Below are 20,626 nucleotides of genomic sequence, written 5' to 3'. Positions count from 1 at the left end.
CTTTACAATATTATACAGAGAAACCCAACAATTCAACAATTCCCACATAAGCTAGGAGGGAAAAAAAACTCCTTTTTAAGGGAGAAAAAGCTCCAACAGAAGGAAGAAAAACTCCCTTTAACAGGAAGAAACCTCTGACAGAACCAGGATCAGAGGTGGGCGGAGCATCTGTTAACAGAACCAGGATCAGAGGAGGGCGGAGCATCTGTTAACAGAACCAGGATCAGAGGAGGGCGGAGCATCTGCCTCGACCGGTTGGGGTGAGAGGAGAGCAGAGAGAGAAAAGGACAGCATAGAGATAGAAGAGAAGAACTGTTGGTGGAGATGACAATCACAGAGCGGAGACATGCAGCTCCATGACGGGACATCTGGAAAAGAAAGAACAGAAACTACACGAGTGAAGGAACTGAATGGAGACAACAGATAATAATAAGAAACTATGGGAGAGAAAAAGATGGTGAGGTATGAGTCAGTTAAAGAGCAGGAGGAAAGAAAAGAAGCTCAGCATGTAACGAGGTCCTCCAGCAGCCTCGGCCTATAACAGCATAACTAAGGGTTTGGTTCAGGTCTACCTGAGCCAGCCCTAACTATAGGCTTTATCAAAAAGGAACGTTTTGAGTCTAATCTTAAAGCTAGAGAGGGTTTCTGCCCCTCCAACACAAACTGGGAGCTGGTTCCACAGGGGAGGAGCCTGAAAACTGAAGCTCCGCCTCCCATTCTACTTCTGGAAACTCTAGGAACCACAAGTAGACCAGCGTACTGAGAGAGAAGTGCTCTGCTAGGATTACATGGTTCTATAAGATCTCTAAGATATGATGGAGCCTGGTCATGTAGAGCTTTGTAAGTCATCAAGAGAATTTTAAACTCTATTCTTGATTTCACAGGAAGCCAGTGAAGAGAAGATAAAACTGGAGAAATATGATCTTTCTTGTTAAATCCCGTCAGTACTCTTACTGCAGCATTTTGGATCAGCTGCAGGATTTTTAATGAGTAATTTGGACATCCTAACAACAAGGAATTACAATAATCTAGTCTAGAAGTAACAAACGCATGAATGAGTTTTTCTGCGTCACGCTGAGGAAGGATTTTCCTGATTTTATTAATATTACGTAGATGAAAGAAGGCAGTTCTGGAGATTTGCTTTATATGGTGTCTAAAGGACAAGTCCTCATCAAAGATGACTCCAAGGTTCCTCACAGTTTTGCTGGAGGCCAAGACAACGTCATCCAGAGTAACTAAGTGATTACAGAAAGAGTTTCTGAGGTGTTTAGGACCAAGTACAAGAACTTCTGTTTTGTCTGAATTTAGAAGCAGGACATTTTTGGTCATCCAGACCTTTATGTCTTTTAGACAGGCTTCAAGTTTTACTAACTGATTAGTTTCATCTGGTTTTATAGAAAGATATAGCTGAGTGTCATCTGCATAACAATGGAAGTTGATGCAGTGCTTCCTGATGACATCTCCTAATGGGAGCATGTACAAAGTAAAAAGTATTGGGCCTAACACTGAGCCTTGTGGAACTCCATAACTAACTCTTGTTTGTCTGGAAGACTCATTGTTGACATAGACAAACTGGAATCTATCTGATAAGTAGGATTTGAACCAGTCTAATGCAGTTCCTTTAATCCTCGTAACATCTTCTAATCTCTGTAATAAGATCGTATGATCAATCGTATCAAAAGCAACACTGAGGTCCAGAAGAACAAGTCCAGAGATGAGTCCATTATCTGAGGCTAATAAAAGGTTATTCGTAACTTTCACCAGAGCTGTTTCTGTGCTTTGATGAACTCTAAAGACTGAACATATTCAAACAGATCATTCCTTTATAAATGATCACAAAGTTGATTTGAAACAACTTTTTCAAGGATTTTAGAAATAAACGTCAGGTTGTAAATTGGTCTGGAGTTTCCTAAAACAGCTGATCAAGAGTCGGCTTTTTAAGTAAAGGTTTAATTACAGCCACTTTAAAAGCCTGCGGTATATAGCCGGTTACAATAGATAGGTTGATCTGATCTAATATGGAAGTATTAATTAAAGGGAAGACTTTCTTAAAAAGTTTAGTTGGGATGAGATCTAACAGACAGCTAGAGGATCCAGATGAAGAAATAATTCTCGTTAACTCAGAGAGCTCAACAGGAGAGAAATGTTCCAAGTTTACATCTGGTCCTACAGTTGCTTTCAGGGCCTTGATTTGAGTCCACTTGAATGTTTGTGCCAAATTTGAAGAAATTCTTCAGAAACAGATTGACGAGAACGGGAGAGACGGATGGAACGGGCGTGAGGACACAGTGTCTTTGAGCTTTTATCACCAAAACCGAATCAGGTTAAAGTTGAGTTCAGGTGAACGTTTGTGCCAAATTTTAAGAACGTACCTCGAAGCATTCCTGAGATTTAGTGTTTACAAGAATGGGAGGATGTGAGATCCCAGTGACCTTCACCTCTGAGCCCCAAAATCCAATTGGATCTTTCTCGGGACCAAGTGAAAGTTTTATGTAGCTCCACTGACATATTTAGGTTTGTTTCCTTTAATATGACTTTTGCCTTCACTTCCGCATGTTAGAGATGAACGAATTTTAAACAAAGCAATCACAGAGAATTGAATAAGTGAAGACAGACAGACAGACAGACAGACAGACAGAAGAAGAGTTGTTTTAAAAGAAAATTAGGTTCATTAAAACTACTAGTTTTTTTTCTGTAGTTCAGCAGCAGTTGTGATAACACTGATATTCGATATCCACCAAAGTAACCAATGAGAACTCTTAATCTGGTTCTAAAAATAGGTCCAATGGAGCAACAAACAGGAGCTTCAGATTCATTTTAAACAAGCTTTGAATTTTTGAAAAAAAAAAAAAAAGTCCAGGTTTATATTGAAACAACTGTTAAATCAAGTGTGATCCACATATTAAGAACAGTGACCTGTGATGTTTGATTGACAACAGAGAACAAGTCATGCCACACACACAATGCCACACACACACACACACACACACACACACACACACACACATACACACACACATACAGAACTAGTAGAGGGGATTGCTCTTCTTTTAACAGTTAACTTCTTTTTCCCCCCTTTGTGGATAACAAGAAATATCTAATCTAATCTAATCTAATCTAATCTAATCTAATCTAATCTAATCTAATCTAGTTTCCTCTTCATACATCAGTATTAATCAGGTTTGGGTTTTAGATTGAGTCCATGGAGGTAAACTGTTCTCCTTATCAGTTACTCAAACACGGCTTCCTGCTTATTTATTGTTGTATATATTCCTGCCAAATGTAAACATTTCAGTCGTTAGCTTGTTCTTTCGGAGGAAAGTCATTCCCACACAAACACAAACGACAGGTCGCCAACTAGTCTGGGTTTGTATTTACAGATGCTGCTTGCTTTTGTCATTTGGATGAAGCTTTTGCTGCAGGTTCACACGGGTAGCTGCACCTCCTGGAACGTGTTTACTCAAGTTTGATTTCTAAACAGCATCTGTCGGTGAGAACCTGATCCTGATCCAGTTACTGGTCCAGGTCCTGGTCCAGGTCCAGGTGCTGGTCCAGGTCCAGGTCCTGGTTCAGGTCCTGGTCCTGGTCCAGGTGCTGGTCCAGGTCTTGGTCCTGGTCCGGGTCCTGGTGCTAGTGCTGATGCTAGTCCTGGTCCTGGTCCTGGTCCTGGAACTCACGGTAATTTCGCACAGCAATCCCAGCTCAAAGTCTGCTTCTTTATTTTGTTTTTTAAAGCTTTCCATCATTGGGGTGTTCAACATACTGCGTCTTTCTTTGTCTGTCTGCTCAACAAAGTGGAACCTCAGTCAGAGATAATCGGTTACATAACGGAGGTTATCAAGTTTCTTTGTTAACCCAGGCTTTCTGTTTCAGGCTCTGAGTGCTTTCACATCAAAGAGGAGGTGTTTGTAGCCTCTGACCAATCACAAACACGAGTACTGACAACACAGCAACATTTTACAAACAAAAAGCAATTTATAATTTTAGAGAAATATGAGGAGGTTAAACTCATAATTCAGGCTGAAAGCAGAACTGATGCAGCTGCCAAATGAACGCTGGATATGCAAAAAAATGGCAGACTCTGTAAATGTGTAACCCAAAAGGCTTAACATATCACCTTACTATAGAGCAGAGGAATATCTAACTCTAATTACACGTGTGTATTTCATGAAATTAATATATTCTTAGATGTATTCTTGTGATGTGGACAAACGTTTTAGTCTTATTTAATCTGCAGCCGCGGAGGTGTCAAACGGACTGAGGAGCTAATAAGAAATAAATATAAAAACTTAATTCAAAGCAGTATTTATGTTCATTGTCAACAAGTACAATGCTTTTGTGCTTCAATTAGTCTGTTGTTGTTGTGGACGATATTTTTCTGAGAGAATTGATTGGTCAGTACTTTTGTACGTTTGGATCTGATATCTGGAACATAACCTGCTCCGACCATGGTGATCGAGCCAGGTTAAAAGAGAGCCAGCTTTAGTCTCAACGTAGCTCACTAACCTGCTAACCGCTCCGTAGTGCTCTTGTTAGCCATATCGAGGAACGCTGCAGCAGTCCTGCTTCATGAATAACAATTTTACCAATTTAAGACCGTTTTAATTAGACTACTTGTGTTCAGACAACATTTAACATTGAATAAAAAAGTCTCTTCACATACAAAGAAGATACATTTAATCCAATACATTTTTCTATGAAGTGGGACTGTTGATCTCATACATATATATATATGATTGTGGGCGGCCGAGTGGTGCAGCGGTTAGCACTGTGTGATGTTTTACCCTTCTTGTAACGCGAATGTTACTCATTGCTTCAGTGCCGCAGGTTTTCTGAAGCATTTCAGGGGTGATGTGCTCTCTTTGGTCACGGAGAAATCACACACCGTGTTCACGGACCAGCACTCGCAAAAACGTGTGAAATTCTCTGGATTTTGATCGTACAACTAAACTTTGAATATTCGCTCAAAAAGGTTACAGCTGCTTCATGCACGTTGCACACAACGGGAGAAGTCTGGGAACTTCTTGATCCCTTGTTTGTGCATATGAAGCATACATTTTTGCACGTTTCTGGCAGTGACAGAACCCATCCGTCCTGTCTGAATGTTGGCAGGTAGCTTTTCACCTCTCAGACTGTCCAACCAGTTCTTCTTTTAGTGTGTTTATTGGTCTTAGCCTGTGTTAGGCATCGAGGTGTCAACCTCGTTAAAAAAGGGCGAGCTAATAAGGCACTAATCCTGAGCTGCTGCACACACACACACACACACACACACACACACACACACACGGCTTATCGCGGCTCTCCAGACAGCCACCCCAGATCAGTCAACGAGCCACACGATCGATGCATCTGATAAGGAATTAAGACAGAAAATAAACTGTACGTGTTATCGGGGAAGTCTGTACATGGCCTAATTATGATGCGACGTGTGTGTGAGAGGATGATATGGCGGGACTGGAGTGGTGTGAGGCTGCAGGAGGGCTGGGCATGAGAGGGGTGGGGGCGGGTGGGGGTGGAGTCGGGGTGGGGGCGGGTGGGGGTGGGGGTGGAGGCAGGGTGTGTTCTGTTGCATGCTGGTGGCCCCAAACGGCAGTGAGAGGAAGTCATTGGAAAAATGTGACAGTCGTTGCACACAATTATGTGTTTTTACTACATTGAAGAAACTGTCGCTGTTGGGGTCGTAGTCGTCGGCCGTCCACCACCTTGGTCCGGACTAAAGTACCTCAACAATCACATAATGAGTTACCAAGAAATTTTGTAAAGACATTTATGTTCCCCAGATGATGAATTTCATGAGGTTCATAACCCATAATCTACGTAAGCAATCCTCTGACTTTGCATCTGGTACCACTGCAAAAGTATTTAGGTCCTTAAATTCAATAAAGCTGCTAATACCACACGGTGTCCTGCATTCAAAACTTTACTCAAGTCAAATTATTTACAAAACAGATTGCATTGGCATGACATTTTTCAAGCGAAAAACACTGTAAAGTGTTGTTGTTTTTATGTCAAATTTACAACAACCTGTACAACTGAGTTTGTCTCGTGCCTTTCACTGTTGTTCAGTTCCTCCAGGAAATAGTGATCTTGCAATTGCAAATTCAAGCAATCTCCGTAATCATATTTGGGTGAAGAGATTTGCATCTATATTTTTGGAATATGAAGAAACTACTCCGCCTCTAATTTGCGTAACAGTCCAAGGGGATTTCAAATTAAAAGTCTTACCCAACTTTGCCTTGAAATCTAGTTTAAAGTATTTTTACAGCATACTTTAGATCTGTTTAGGTTCTGATTAACATAACTAACTTCACTAAAAGTGTTCCACAAACACAATGGCTTACTTTAACGTGCATGGTTTACAGATACAGGATGCATGTTTTAAGCATAAAATATCAAACAAAAGTTACCAATTCTACGATTATTGCTAGTTTGGGTCTTTCAAAACTATTTGCTCCCGACACTTCCTGGCTGTACCTGCTTATTTCATAAAAAATCTACAAAAAAAGTATTGACATTCAGCATTCAGCGCCAATGCTGAAACTCGTGTCACCTAAATGTACCAAAAAAATAATACAATAAAAAATAATAATAATTAAAAAAAATGGTGACGCATTGCAGGGGGATAATCTTCCAGAAAACAGCATTTTTCCAAGTATATACTTTATATTCCATCACCCACCATGAGGACATGAGGAACAAAGGCTAAAGAAGAAATCTAATACTTTCCATCTCCACGTCCAACAGTTATCCTAGTGGTGTAGTGGACAGGCTCCGCCCTCAGCTCCGCTTGATGGTTCGATCACAGCTGAGGCGAAGGAGCGCTTCTGTCCGACCCACCGGACTCCAGCTCGAGGAGAGAAACCCTTTTGATCTGCCTTCAAACTGATTCACCAACACCAACTGATGGGGCGGCACGAAACACCCCGATGCCCAGCCCGCATGGCCCCTGGGTCCCCAGCAGAAATATGTGCTTTCATTTAGGACAGATTCCACAACACACACAAAGACAGGGAGGAGGGCTAAACCTGAAATCCTCTCGAAGTAACTCTCTGGTTTCCTGCACTGGTCATGTGTCAGCTGTACAATTGGCTATATTTTCTACTTTTTCAGCAACAGCTGTAAAACAATTTCAATGAAAATAAATTTGTCTTAAGTTTTGTAACTGCTGAAATTTGCTAATTCAAGGTTTCCCAATGCAACATGAGAAACAGGGTTATTCATCACTGTGTATACATGACAAACAGTAATGATTTGCATTTTCATTATTTACAATCCATTGTTGTGGCAGTTGTTGCTGCAAGAGTTTATATTTCATTAATCAAATCATATTTGGGTTTATCACTCGAGCAGAAATATAAAGACTTTTCAGTAAATTGTGTAGATTCGGTTGATTTCTAGACATCTCCATCTCTGTCATTTCTCTACCAAACTATTTCTGTCCCCTCAGCTTTAACAGATTGCCCAGGTTTAGGTCAAATATTTGAGCGTTTACCACTCAACTTGATATGCTCTTTTTATATGGATGTTACAGATCTGTTGCCAGTTAACCTAATTAGTTGTAAGATGTTCCACCAGCTTTTATTTTTTTTAGCATTACAAAACCTTTACAGTCTTTAGGTGACCACATACCAACTTTTTTGAAACGAGTTGCTGCCATCAAATTCAAAATGAGCATATCTATTTTCATAAAACAATAAAATTTAAACATTTGATATGTTGTCTTTGGTCTGTTTTCAATTTAATATGGGTTTATGATTTGCAAATCATGTTGTTTTTATTTACATTGCTTAAAATATTAATTCTGCAGAAAATTTTAACTCTGGTTCTGACAAAAAAACAAAAACAAAAAACAGTGTGAATAGTGTTATACCCCACTTTCAAATATAGGTGTGGTTATCCAGTGGCAAATTTGATATTTTTAAAGATTTTGTTGAGTGGTTGAAAATTCAAAAAAAATAGAAAGACTCTTAGGTAGCACAAAAGCATTTGGAAGCTTTGATATCTGGCCAATTGAGTCTTAATAAGTAAGTACAGTGAGGTGTGTAGTTCAAGATGTAACAGTGCATCAACATTTGAAAAATGAATTTGTCTAATATTACTGTTTGCTGTAAGGGTTATGTTTACTTTTCTTCACCGTTAAAGTTCAAAAAAATATGTAAGTAGCCCAGAGGTTCCCAAACTTTAGCTGTAGAGAGATGGAGGGGCAGAAATTGCTTCACTGCCTTTGAAGAGTGCAGGAAGATAATAGGGTCCTGGGTGTGTTTGTTTGTGCCCTCGGCCTGATGGGCATGTGATGAGCGGAGAGGTCTGCAGGCCTAATTGGCCTCTTTAAATGGAAAAAAAATGTCTAGCAACCATGACGCATCAATGAGTCAGTCGCACCCCACAACTACCACCCCACCTCCGTTCATCATCACGGTATGGAAACAAACCTCTCCAATTAAGAGTAGAATAGACATGGAAATAATAATAACTTTTATGGTCATTAAATGGATTTACAAAGTTAAAGTAATTTATTCTTTCATCTCTGGAGTTTGTAACTGTTGCTATTGTGCTATGTGCTGTATGTCTGGATGGCAAAATCAACACCTATTCATAAAATGTAAAAGTAACTTTAAAATCCTAATATCCAACAAAAGGTGTGAGTTTATGTAATATCTATGTAAATAGTAGTACTTAAAGCCGGATGCTGAAGAGTTTACGAAGACAGATGACTCCTGTAAAGTCAAACTGAAATTCAATTCTATCCGTCCAAGTGGAAGAACATAATGTATTTTAGTGTGAACATTGAAAAGTGTTATTACAGATTTGATTTCAATAGTTGAAATTTGTGGTAACGAGGGCGAGGTCTTTTCCCAATTTTTGATGCAGAGGGAAAGGTTGTTTTCTGTTTTGGGCAGGAGTTTAAAAACTTTTTGGTTAATTTTTGGAGTTGATCAATCTGACTCTGGTAGTTCAAGAGTGTTCCATGAATTGAATGCTGGAGATTTATTTTTAATCGTAAAGTCTGGGTTATGCCATATTAGTGTGAATGTATTTGGGGTTAGTGGATGTCCTGTGATTTGGTTGAGTTTCCACCAAGCTGTCAGTCACAGCTATGGCAGGGTATTTAACACAACTTTTAATGTTGTTTTAATTGACAGTGAAAGAAATGGGATATCTGATTGTGAAAGTTCATGGCTTTTGATATTGTTTATTATTGTTGTTTTTGCTGGTTCTTTTGTAGCCATTTTGTTACATGTCGTAGATGGGTGGTGTGATGATAGAACCTGAAATTTGGGGCTGATGTTTGGTTTTCTGCCATGTGGATAGAGTGATTCTTGGTTTCGTATTTTTTTTCAGTAAAATCTGTCAATGATGGAGTTCACAGAGCTGAACCAGTGTGAAGTGGATTAAACTGGAGTCATGAAACAAAAGTCATTTATTTTTGGTAGTATTGACGTTTTTACTGATTTAGGAGGTGGGTAAGTTGTTCCGGCAGGAGAGGTCATCCTCGGTTATTGTAAGTAGTGTGGTAAAGTTGAGTGAAAATAACTCTTGACAGTTTGGTGGAGAAATTGATACCCAGGTATCTGATATTACTTGCAGCTACTTTGAAAGGTAGCATTTTCATTGCATTTAGACCAGTTTATGGAGTAGTCTGAAATTTTGGAAGATTTGTAAAAAAGTTGGAGACCTCTAGAGGGAGTTTGATGATTTTGTTAGATATAAAATAAAATTGTCTGCATATAAACACATTTTATAATAAAAGTGTTTTGTTTGTATAACTGTAATGTTGTTTTGGCGGGATGGATGCCACAAGTGGTAGTATGAAGATGGTAAAGAGTAACGGAAAGAGTCGCTCCTTCTTATCCCGCTTCATCATTATCACAAATTTTGCACTTATTTTTTTTAAATTTATGGTCAATAATCTTCTATTTGTCTTGTTGACAGCATGCTGGGCTTGTGTAACGATCATCAAATCGATTCACTATTGTGATGGTATGAAACTTCTCGAGTGGCATAATAACACAAAAATTGCTCTACCAGACTGGGCATGCCATAAACTATCCATAATTTCATTATTGGATCTGTACACACCCAGATATGCCTGTAGGTCGACTCGATCCAACTCACTCCACTGTTGCCACACATGTCGCCTCGTCCAGCAGTGTCTTTTCAATTGAATCTGGCAGAAACAGCTCAAAAGTGGACTGTATGACACCTAGCTGGACCCGGGGGCTCCTCTCTCCACTCCCAATAGGCCTACAGTATATGTTGGCTGTCACTGGAAGGCGTGTAAGAGCAAAGGAAATTTCCATCCTTCGACTGAGTCTCCCATCTCAGCGAATTCCTCTTCCTCACCAGTTGATTGTCTTTTCCATCAGTGTAAGTGTAACCCTGATCATTATCAATGTTTTCTCTACTTCTGACAATGAAGTCAAGAAGCTGTGATTCAGCATAGCAGCTCTTCATTGTGCTGTCTCAAATTATAATGTGAAATTCCGCAAGCGCTAAAAATTTTACAGGTTTCGTTATTTTGTTGTTGTCTTTTCTTCATGTAGGGAAAGGCACATCAATGGTCTGACGGTGGCATGTGTCCTGGTAATTTAATTTCATTATTCATTCTTATAAACAGAGGAGATATGATCAGCCAAAACTGTTGGTAAAATTCCACAGGAGAGCCGTCTGAACCTGGTGATTTATGGTTCATCTGGGACTATGAGTTGGTCTAATGTGTTTGCCTGTTCTATGGATAGTTTGGGGAGTTTAATGTTCTCAACATGAGTAACTGGGGTGGGGTCTTCATTGTCTGAGTGTTCCCTATCAAACTTATGGAAGATCTAGTTTATATCATTTGGGTTATGAATTCAATTTCCACGTGGTTTTTGATTGCTGTTATTCGTGTTTTTTTCTTTGTTTCTGCAGTTGATTGGCAAAGAATTTACCTGTTTTGTCATTGTGTTCAAAGAAGTTCAGTTCAGTTTGCATTAGAAATTTAACCTTTTGGTTTATAATTTTTTTCAAGTTGAAACCTAATTTTCTGTATCTCACTTTGGGACATTCTCTGTATCTCACCCTTGTCTCAAGCATTCTATTGTTTCCTCCGACGTTGCCTCTCCTGTCCCACACCCTCTTCCATGCTTCGCTGTTGCCACCCCTGCCAGATGCCCTTGCACCACACTCTGACAGCACCACCACTGCTCCATTCTCCACTGACACCTCCACAGTTCCTGACCCTGCTTCTGGGTTGCCTGACACAGGCCTGACACAAAGTCCACAGTATGGAAGCCACTCCTTGGGTCTAAAAAGGAGAGGGACCATCTAACTTGTTATCAATGAATGATATATTCAGGTTTTGGAGCAACATATGCTGCCATCCAGACGACGTCTCTTTCAGGGAAGGTCTTGTTTATTTCAGCAGAACAATGTCCAACCACATTCTGCATGTATTACAACAGCCTGGCTCCATAGCACCGCACCGAGAATCGCCACCTTAACGTGGTGGAGGGGTTTGAGAGGGAAACCGGGGTACTCTCCCGGAGCCAGACCTGGAAGGGGAGCTCGCCGGTAAGCGTCTGGTGACCAAGCCTTCACCCATGGGGTGAAATGTTATATGTGTCGGACTCAGCCCAAAGAAACATCATGGAGCATCCACCCTGTGAACCCCCCAACTGCAGAGACAAGCATCGGGGTTGGGTGCATTGCAGACCGGGCGGCAGGCTGGCCCGGGCGAGCCGATTGCCGGCAGCATAGACTAGCTCTAGGGACGTGGGATGTCACCTTGCTAGCGGGGAACGAGCCGGAGCTGGTGTAGGAGGTGGAGCGGTACCAGCCAGATATAGTTGGGCTCACCTCCATGCACAGTACTGGTTCTGGAACCAAGCTCCTGGAGAAGGGCTGGACTTTGTCCTTTTCTGGAGTTGATCAAGGTGAGGTGCCAGGCGGGAGTGGGGATACTCACGAGACCCTGGGTGAGCGCTGCCATGTTGAAGTTCTCACCAGAGAACGAGAGGGTCGCCTCCATCCGCCTGCAGGTTCCAGGGAAGAAGACTCTGACTGTTGTTTGTGCTTATGCACCGAACAGCAGTTTGGAGTATCCGGCCTTCGTGGAGTGGGGGAGGGGAGTCCTGGAAAGGGCACCACCTGCCGACTCCATAGTTCTCTTGGGAGACTCATGTAAGCAACGACAGAAGAACCTGGCGGGGGATGATTGGGAGGAATGACCTGCTAGTCACAGTTTGGCCATAACGAACACCATGTTCAAGCATAAGGTAGCTCATAAGTGTACCTGGTACCAGAACACCTTAGACCAGATATAAATGATTGACTTTGTAGTTGTATCAGCTGACCTGCGACCGTATATGTCTTGGACACTTGGGTGAAGAGAGGAGCAGAGCTGTCAACTGATCACCACCTGGTGGTGAGTTGGATGAGATGGCATCGTCGGGCGGTGGAAAGAGCACTTTGAGAAACTCCTAAACCCGACCATCATGCATCATGGAGAGGAGGCAGCGTCTGAAGACTTGGGGTGGGTCACACTCATATCCCTGGCAGAGGTCTCTAAGGTAGTCAAAAAGCTCCTCGGTGGCAAGACGCCGGGGATGGATGAGATCTATCCTGAGATGCTGAAGGCGCTGAACATTGCTGGGCTGTCATGGCTGACACCCCTCTTCAGTGTCACCAAGAGTGTGCTCCAACTATTGTGGTATCACACTACTCAGCCTCCCGGGCAAAGCTTATGCCAGGGTGCTGGATAGGAGGCTCCGACCGTTTGTCGAACCTCTGATTCAAGAGGAGCAGTGTGGACTCCATCCTGGTCGTGGAACAGTGGACCAGCTCTTTACCCTCCCTGGGAGTTTTCCCATCCAGTCTATATGTGCTTTGTGGACTTGGAGATGACTTTTGACCGGGTCCCTCTGGGTTTTTTTTTGTGTGTGTATGTGTGTGTGTGTGTGTGTGGGGGGGGGGGGGGGGGGGGGGGGGGGGTGCCGGAGTACCTACAACTGTAGTAGGAGCTGTGTTCGTATTCTCGGCAATAAGTCAGACACGTTTCCGGTGGGTGTTGGCCTCTGCCAGGGCTGTCCTTTGTCACCGATCCTGTTTGTGACCTTCATGGACAGGATATCTAGGTGCAGCCAGGGGGAGGAGAACATCAGGTTTGGGGGGCTCAGGATCGCTTCTCTGCTGTTTGAAGATGATGTGGTCCTGTTGGCCTCTTCAGACCATGACATCCAGCATTCACTCGGGCAATTTGCAGTCGAGTGTGAAGCAGCGGGGATGAGGGTTAGCACCTACAAATCTGAGGCCATGGTTCTCTGCCTCCAGGCGAGCACGGAGTGCCTGCCCCAAGCAAAGTAGTTTAAGTATGTGGGGTCTTATTCACGAGTGAGGGGAGGATGGAGCGGGAGATCGACAGGCGCATCGGTGCAGCTGCAGCAGTACAACAGGCGCTGCACCGGACCGTGTTGGTGAAGAGGCGCTGAGCCGGAAGGCGAAGCTTTCGATCCACGTTCCGACCCTCACCGATGGTCACGAGGTCTGGATCATGACTGAAATAACGAGATCACAGTTACCAGCGGCTGAAATGAGTTTCCTCTGTAGGGTGGCCAGGCTCAGCCTTAGAGATAGTGTAAGGAGCTCGGACATCAGGAGAGAGCTCGGAGTAGAGACGCTACTCCTCTGCATCGAAAGGAGTCAGCTGAGGTGGTTCAGGCATCTGATCAGGATCCTCCTCGGCGCCTCCAACTGGAGGTTTTCAGTACATAACATGCTGGAGGGATTATACATCCCAGCTGGCCTGGGAACGCCTCAGGATCCCCCAGGATGAGCTGGAAGATGTTGCACGGGAGAGGGAAGTCTGGGCCCACTTGCTTGGCCTGCTGCCACCGTGACCCGATCCCGGATAAGCGGAAGAAAATGGATGGATGGATGGATGGATGGATGGATGGATGGATGGATGGATAGTAGAAGAGTCCAGGTGCAAAGATGGCCTGCCTGCAGTCCAGACCTGTCACCCATTGAAAACATTTGGAACATTATGAAATTAAAAATACGACAAAGGAGACCTTGAACTGTTGAGCAGCTGAAATCTCATAAGAGGCAAGAATGGGACCATATTTCACTTTCAAAACTCCAGCAACTGGTCTCCTCAGTTCCCAAACATTTACAGTGTTGTTAAAAGAAGAGGTGATGCAACACAGTGGTAAACATAACCCTGTCCCAACTTTTGTGTTGCTTCTATATGTTGTCTTTGTTCTCTTTTCAGTTCAGTATGGGTTATCATACAAACTAATACAATATGCAGGATATACAGTACATTACACATTAATATGAAACATAGTGTGTCAAATCTGTCATAAATCAGGATGAACGGGGGACCTAAATGCAGGACTCAGGACTTCGGTCCCACTGAAGTCGTAGGAAAATAATCTTTTAGTTTTGGGCTTTTACAAAGCAAAGCGAGGGAGCAGCTCAGAGGATTGCAGGTTTTGAATTTCTTGGGGAAGCAGGAAAAGGCAGTCTGAAAATTCACAATCTTGAAAGAAATACATTAGTTTAAATGAGACATAAAAACAGAATTGAATTTATAAACTGAAGAGGTTAGTTTTTAAGAGAGGTATTTTGCTGTTAAATCCATGGGAAAAGCACCTTGTGGTTTGAAAGCACATTGAGGCAGCAGCTCAGAGGACTGCAGGTGTCAATTTGTTTTGAAGCTGCTCATCCAGAAAGACAATAATGTGGCTCTTTAAAGGAGCAGACCAAAGGGGAGTCACTGACACTTCAAAGGAATTTCTGAACCGTTCGCCTCCCTCTGACAGCGAGGTCACTGTCAACTCTGACGAGTCACAGCTCTGCCATTAGGTTTGGGAGAGGAGAAGTCGAGTATTTTCTCTGCCTGCTGGTCTGTGGGAGTGCTTGGAGGTCGTGATGGAGGGGCGCTGTGGCTGTCGTCGGTGAAAATCAAACAGAGCCCAATTAAACTGATTCTAACATGCCAGTGATCACGAGGAGGCTCACCTGGACTCTCTTCTCTACAAGGACATGCCTGTGCCTCCATGACCACTGGGACGCTAATTGCCGCAACCAGAAAATCTTGGGAATTTGCCTCTTAGATGTGGTAACAAACTGTTGATGACCTTTGGTGAATTCCCATTTCAGTGACTGATGACAAAACTTTTCTTAACTCATTTCACTATTTAGAAAGTGTGTAGCGATTATTTTGTAGATGTTATACTGACAACTTTATCCCGAGATATCTACAAACATTTAGAGGCAACCAGTGTGTCTCACCAAATACTTTGGATGTATCCTATTATTAAAGTTACTATCAGTAAAAATGTGTTGCTTCGCTGGGTCCTTATGCATAGGGACAATATACAGACAAATGCAGAGTGGCTTAAAAATTCATGACCGCTGAAACAATTGCAATTAATTGATCAACAGAAAATTAAACTGCAGCCATGTTCACAACTGATTTGTTTTCTTTGTCTTTCATCAAACACAAATCCCAAAACATTCTCTGCTTGTAGCTTCCTAATCTTGAAAAAAAAAATGCAGCTTTTAACTGTTATATATGGTTATTTTAATAACTATGGATTTTGAAATGTTGCCGCACAAAATAAGACCTTTGAAAAAAATCACCTTGTCTTCAGAAGATTTTGTTGAGCATGTTCCACTATTTCCTGACATTTAATAGCATAAATTGAATGAATCAATTAATCTGAAAATCATCAGTTTTAGCTCTACCTTATAATGCAACTAGTAATAGGGTACCTTCAACATACTTCACAAAAGCTCTTTTATTTCATTCCTGGCACTGAGGAAATTATGTATTTTTTTTCCAAACCACCAGGCTAGGCGCTGTGGCACAGTGGCCAGACTCGGTCCTGCAGTTAACATGGCACGTACTGACACAAAACAACTTTTTCATTTACACTTTAAAATTATTCTTTTCTATTTTTACTGTTTGAGACATAACACCTGCAAAGGTTAAAGTTGCTTATAAATATTTTTTAGACATTTAATACAGGACAAATAAAACTCTTGTTGGCATGATCAGCAATAGCCCGTGCAACTTTGATGTCTCCAGTCTCTCTGGGCTGTGGGTAATGAGTGGCTACAGTTTTTCTTTGAATGATCTTGTTGAATTGACATCAACAAGACACAAGAGGTGGCTATACAACCAAAGTTATGCTTTCTGTGGCAAATAGGAACTTAAATGCCTGTTTGGCAATGTGATACGAAATTAAGTGAAAAGTGAATATCTAAAAATACAATAGTTTAAGTGCTATAAATGATGATGATGTAGTTAATGTCAATAATGGTCAAAAACAATATCGAGGAATTATTTCTGGCAGAATAAATAGCTTACCACAGTTAAATAATATATTATATTGCTTAGTACGCAACATATCTTTGTATTATAAATATAAATAATAACATTTTCCCCAAATTATAACGTGTGCAACAATTAAAGTTACAAAACAGTCACCAACAGAAACTCAAATTGCATTGTCAGACAATCAAAAGGAAAAAGTAGACCATGTATTGCAACAATATCCATCTGTAGATAGTTTGTGAGGAGACTTTGAATGAACTGACTCAGAAACTAAACTAAAATAGAAACACTAAAAAGAGTCATCCTTTGCTCGAGTCGTCAGTCTCCTAATTACCAATTTTCTCCGAGCGGGGGCCTTTGACATGTCATAGGAGTCCATCTCTGGTGTCGGTTTATCTCTGGTGTGGCAGATAATGGAGCCCACCTACAGGGGGTGGCCGCCAAACAGTACAAAACATCTAATGCTACTGTGCCACTATCAAAGGCCCACAGAAAAAAAAGCCAGTGGGCCACGCATGGCTGGAGAGAGGGCTCAACTGAGAGCGAGATGAGTGTAGTCACATCAAAAAGCAGCAGAGCAGGAGTCTGATTTAGTACAAAAGGCTGCAATTAGCAGCGCACATTAGGAGCACATGGCAGGACTACTCCCTGGGATCCTAATGCTCCACATATGTTGTGTTTATTTACAAAAACACAATGCATCAGTCATGAGGTGGTGTCATCTGTAACTTTTATTTCGTAAATTTTAGGATTATAGCATATAGTTTACATTTTCAAGAAAATCTACCATTAAATCGGAAATGTCCCACATCGGAAAGATCCAATTCAATTTGATACTGTGTACTCATCCGAACCTGTATCACTATAACCTCGAACTAATCACATCCATACACAAATTTAAAACTGAAATTCAAAGCAACACGAGTGTAAACACATTCAAATACACATGTAATTACAAGAGACATTGCGGTTCGTCTTTGGTCCACTGAAAAAAGAAAATCAATAAAAAATAACTGAACAACTCATCTAACAATGAGGATTGAGACTTTACAAAGACTTTGTAATCTATTATAACTATAGTGTAATGTTTGTCTGACAAGTGATACTGACTAATATCAATAGACAGCAATACAAGTTAGTAACTTTTATTAATAGCTGTAGTTGCAAACCTTTTTGTTATCAACAAACTGCCTTTGATCAACTGTTTGGTAAAATCGTCAACACTCACGTGCTGAGGCACACATGTTAATGATTTCAGTAACATCCCTCATACAGATGGATTCATTTGTGGTTTAACTTTTGAATCCATGCTACATTGGTATCAGAACCGCACCAGAGTCTGTTTGTGAACCAGACCAAAACTACATTTGATCCATGTTTGGTCTCTACACCAATATCTGATTGTCACCTTTTCAATACCCAAATCTAATTGTGCAAACAAGTTTATTTTAACCAAACCAGAAATACTCTCAGAAACCACATTTATATATGTGGAGTTTGGAACTTGGGTGGCCGGCACAGTGGAGCTGTGGTTATCACTGTCACCTCACAGCAGGAAGGTTCTGGGTTCGAAGCCTTTCTGTGTGGAGTTGCATGTTTTCCCTGAGCCTGCGTGGGTTTTCTAGGTAACAGGTTAATTGGAAATTCAGAAAATGACCCATGAGCATGAATGAGAGCGTGAATGTGTTGCTTTGTTTCTGTCTGTCTTTCTGTGTTGGCCCAGTGACAGACTGGAGATCTGTCCAGGGTGTACCATGCCTTCACTCAAAGTGAGCTGGGATAGGCTCCGCCCCCCACGACCCTGCTCAGGATAAAGTGGGTATAGATAATGGATGGATGGAGTTTGAAACTTAAAATGTTGATAATTTAAGTATGGCAAGTCACAAATGTGCTGATACTGAACCACACTGGTTGGGGTCAGGGGAGAGAGGAGAGAGAAAAGAACAGCATAGAGATGGTTTTATATGTCAGGAATGTGCAGCCAGACATACCTGCAGAAAACATACAAGGTATAGGAAAGAAGGCATGACGTTATTGAGATGCAATGATAGCATCTAAATGCAACGAGAGTGAAAGACAGATGAGAGGAGAAGTGTGTGGTTCATCGGTAGATGTCCCTCAGCAGCCCGGACCGTCAGCAGCATCACAGCAGGATGGTTCAAAGTCACCTGAACCAGCCCTAATTATTAACGTTATCAAAAAGGAAAGCCTTAGGCCTAAACTTAAGATACCATGAAGTCTTAGAGATATGATGGAGGTTGTCCATTAAAGGTTTTGCATGTAAGGGGAAGGAAGTTAAATTGTATTCTTGGTTTCTTGCTTTCTAGAAATTTACACAGTGGTTCCTGAAATTATTGCGGAAGGAAAGCATGTATAATATGAAAGGTATCGGTCCAAGTACAGAATGCTCTGGAACTGTATGACCAACTTTTGTTTGCATGGAGGTTCTGTTGTTGACATGAAAAAAAAAGAATCTATCTGATTATCATATCATATCTGATAAATGTGATCTAAACCAGCCTAGTGCGGTTCTTTGAATCCCAATGACATGTGTCAATGTCTGTGATAAAAATGAATGAAGGCATGTTCCACAGTTAAGCTGTAGAAGGACATCTAAACCATGGTACAGCATTTGAGGATTTTATTTTGCTTGGAAAAAAAACTCCTAAATACCTAAAAAAAAAAACTCCTAAAAACCTAAAAAAAAAACCTCCTAAAAACCTAATGATGAAGAGAGATACATTTTTTTAGAGATGTAATCAATGACAGCAGAGGAACTTTGATATTTTACCAAAACCTCAACCTTCTTCTGAGCTTAATTTGTAATTTCTAAGAGACGGGGTTACAATGACGGCCAGCTTTTAATCACGGTGGCCATTTTGAAACAACACTTTCACAGCAACTTCCTGACAGAACTTGACTGACTGACATAGAAGGAAACAACGACAACAAACATCCAAAATGTGTATCTGTGGGTGAAAAACATAAAACTGTGATGGTGTCGCCAGCTCCCGCACCTTATTGCATCACCTCCGTACCTAAGCAGCAGTGAAGAACCTTCTCAGGTATTATTCCTGGTGGCTGAACACCAAAGTAACATCAGTGCAACGTGTTACTGCAGATTAGCTGCTAACATCTCAGTAATAAAACTGCACAGCCCTGCAGGCATACTTAAGTCTGAAGAGCAAAATGTTGAATGAGTCGGGAGAACATGCAGCTCGTAATGAAGGGTCATTTGTTCATTGCTGTGGAGAAAGTCAGACACGTTATTAATTACATGTTACTTTGAGGGTTTATTGAGTGTTGGATTAAAGAACGTAACGAGGCTTTGAGATGTCAGGATTCAGGAGCGTAATCTTGTTACGACAGACAAACATCGATGATGCTCCCACTCATTTCTTCTTCTTTAAGGAAACGCACATGCACGCTGGCTCGGTGGCTTCAGCGGGGACGATTAACTAAGTAAAAGAAAGGTATAATCACGTTTCCAGGCATTTTCTCTCGACTTTTTTGGTCCTATTTTTCTTCCAACTGTATTCTCAACAAACTGCTGAGCGCTCAGAGAGAAGATGCCTGACAAAACCAATTCTGCAAATTCTGCAAAGCCAGAGAATACCTTCACTGACGCTCTGTTTGTGTTTGTGTCTAATGTCAGAACAGCGTCTACATGTTTAAGATTAAGAGAAGAGATTATGGTTATGCCTGATGAATTGTAGCTCCTCCTCCTCAACAACGTGAATGTTTATTTAAAGCTGAGATTCATGGACATACTTCAGCAGTGTTTTTTGTGCGGATTCAGCATTTTATTTGACTTAACTATTCTCATTGTGAGACCAGGAGATGAATTATAAGTGTTCATATCCTCAGTGGGAGCTAATTACTAATTTGTTTGCACAAATGATCCGACTTTCCCTCGTCACATATTGGGCTGTTGTTTTTACCCTGCATCATATTTCACAACAGTTTGGGGTTCATCCATTTTTTTAAATGTTACTTTTGTATGCTCATTTGACTTTAATAAAAAAAAAAAAAGTGATGTGGAGTTTAGTGATTACCTTTTGAGAGCGTTGCTACACTGCACATCACTTTTCCTGTGTTCAATTTAAAACATTAAGTTAAAAAGCAGCAGCTCTGACAGCCTCAGACAACAGCAGGAACACGTTTAGCTGCCAGCTGACGCCCCCTATTGATCATCCTCACACACATCTTCCAGCGGTGGATGTCGTGTCAGCAGACGGGAAATCATCCTGCTATGGCCAAAAATGGTGCAAAGAAGCTTTGAGTGACACCAACATCTGAGAGGTG

The 20,626-nt window shown here is 41.5% G+C and overlaps 1 protein-coding gene across 1 annotated transcript in view; it reads right to left on the bottom strand.

The window, feature by feature from the left end:
• Nucleotides 1-272: 272 nt before the first annotated feature.
• Nucleotides 273-20,626, bottom strand: part of LOC138209612 (histone H3) — an 89,053-nt gene continuing 68,699 nt past the window's right edge. The window contains exon 2 of the mRNA XM_069168302.1: nt 273-368. The gene's annotated coding sequence lies outside the window, so the exon portion shown is untranslated. The remainder of the gene's footprint in view (nt 369-20,626) is intronic.

The sequence above is a fragment of the Embiotoca jacksoni genome, unplaced genomic scaffold, assembly GCF_022577435.1.
Source record: "Embiotoca jacksoni isolate LCO1_2020_lvr unplaced genomic scaffold, fEmbJac1.0.p SCAF_4, whole genome shotgun sequence".
Classification (NCBI taxonomy): domain Eukaryota; kingdom Metazoa; phylum Chordata; class Actinopteri; family Embiotocidae; genus Embiotoca; species Embiotoca jacksoni.
Note: the sequence above shows the minus strand (reverse complement) of the source record. Positions and strands in the feature narration are given on the sequence as shown.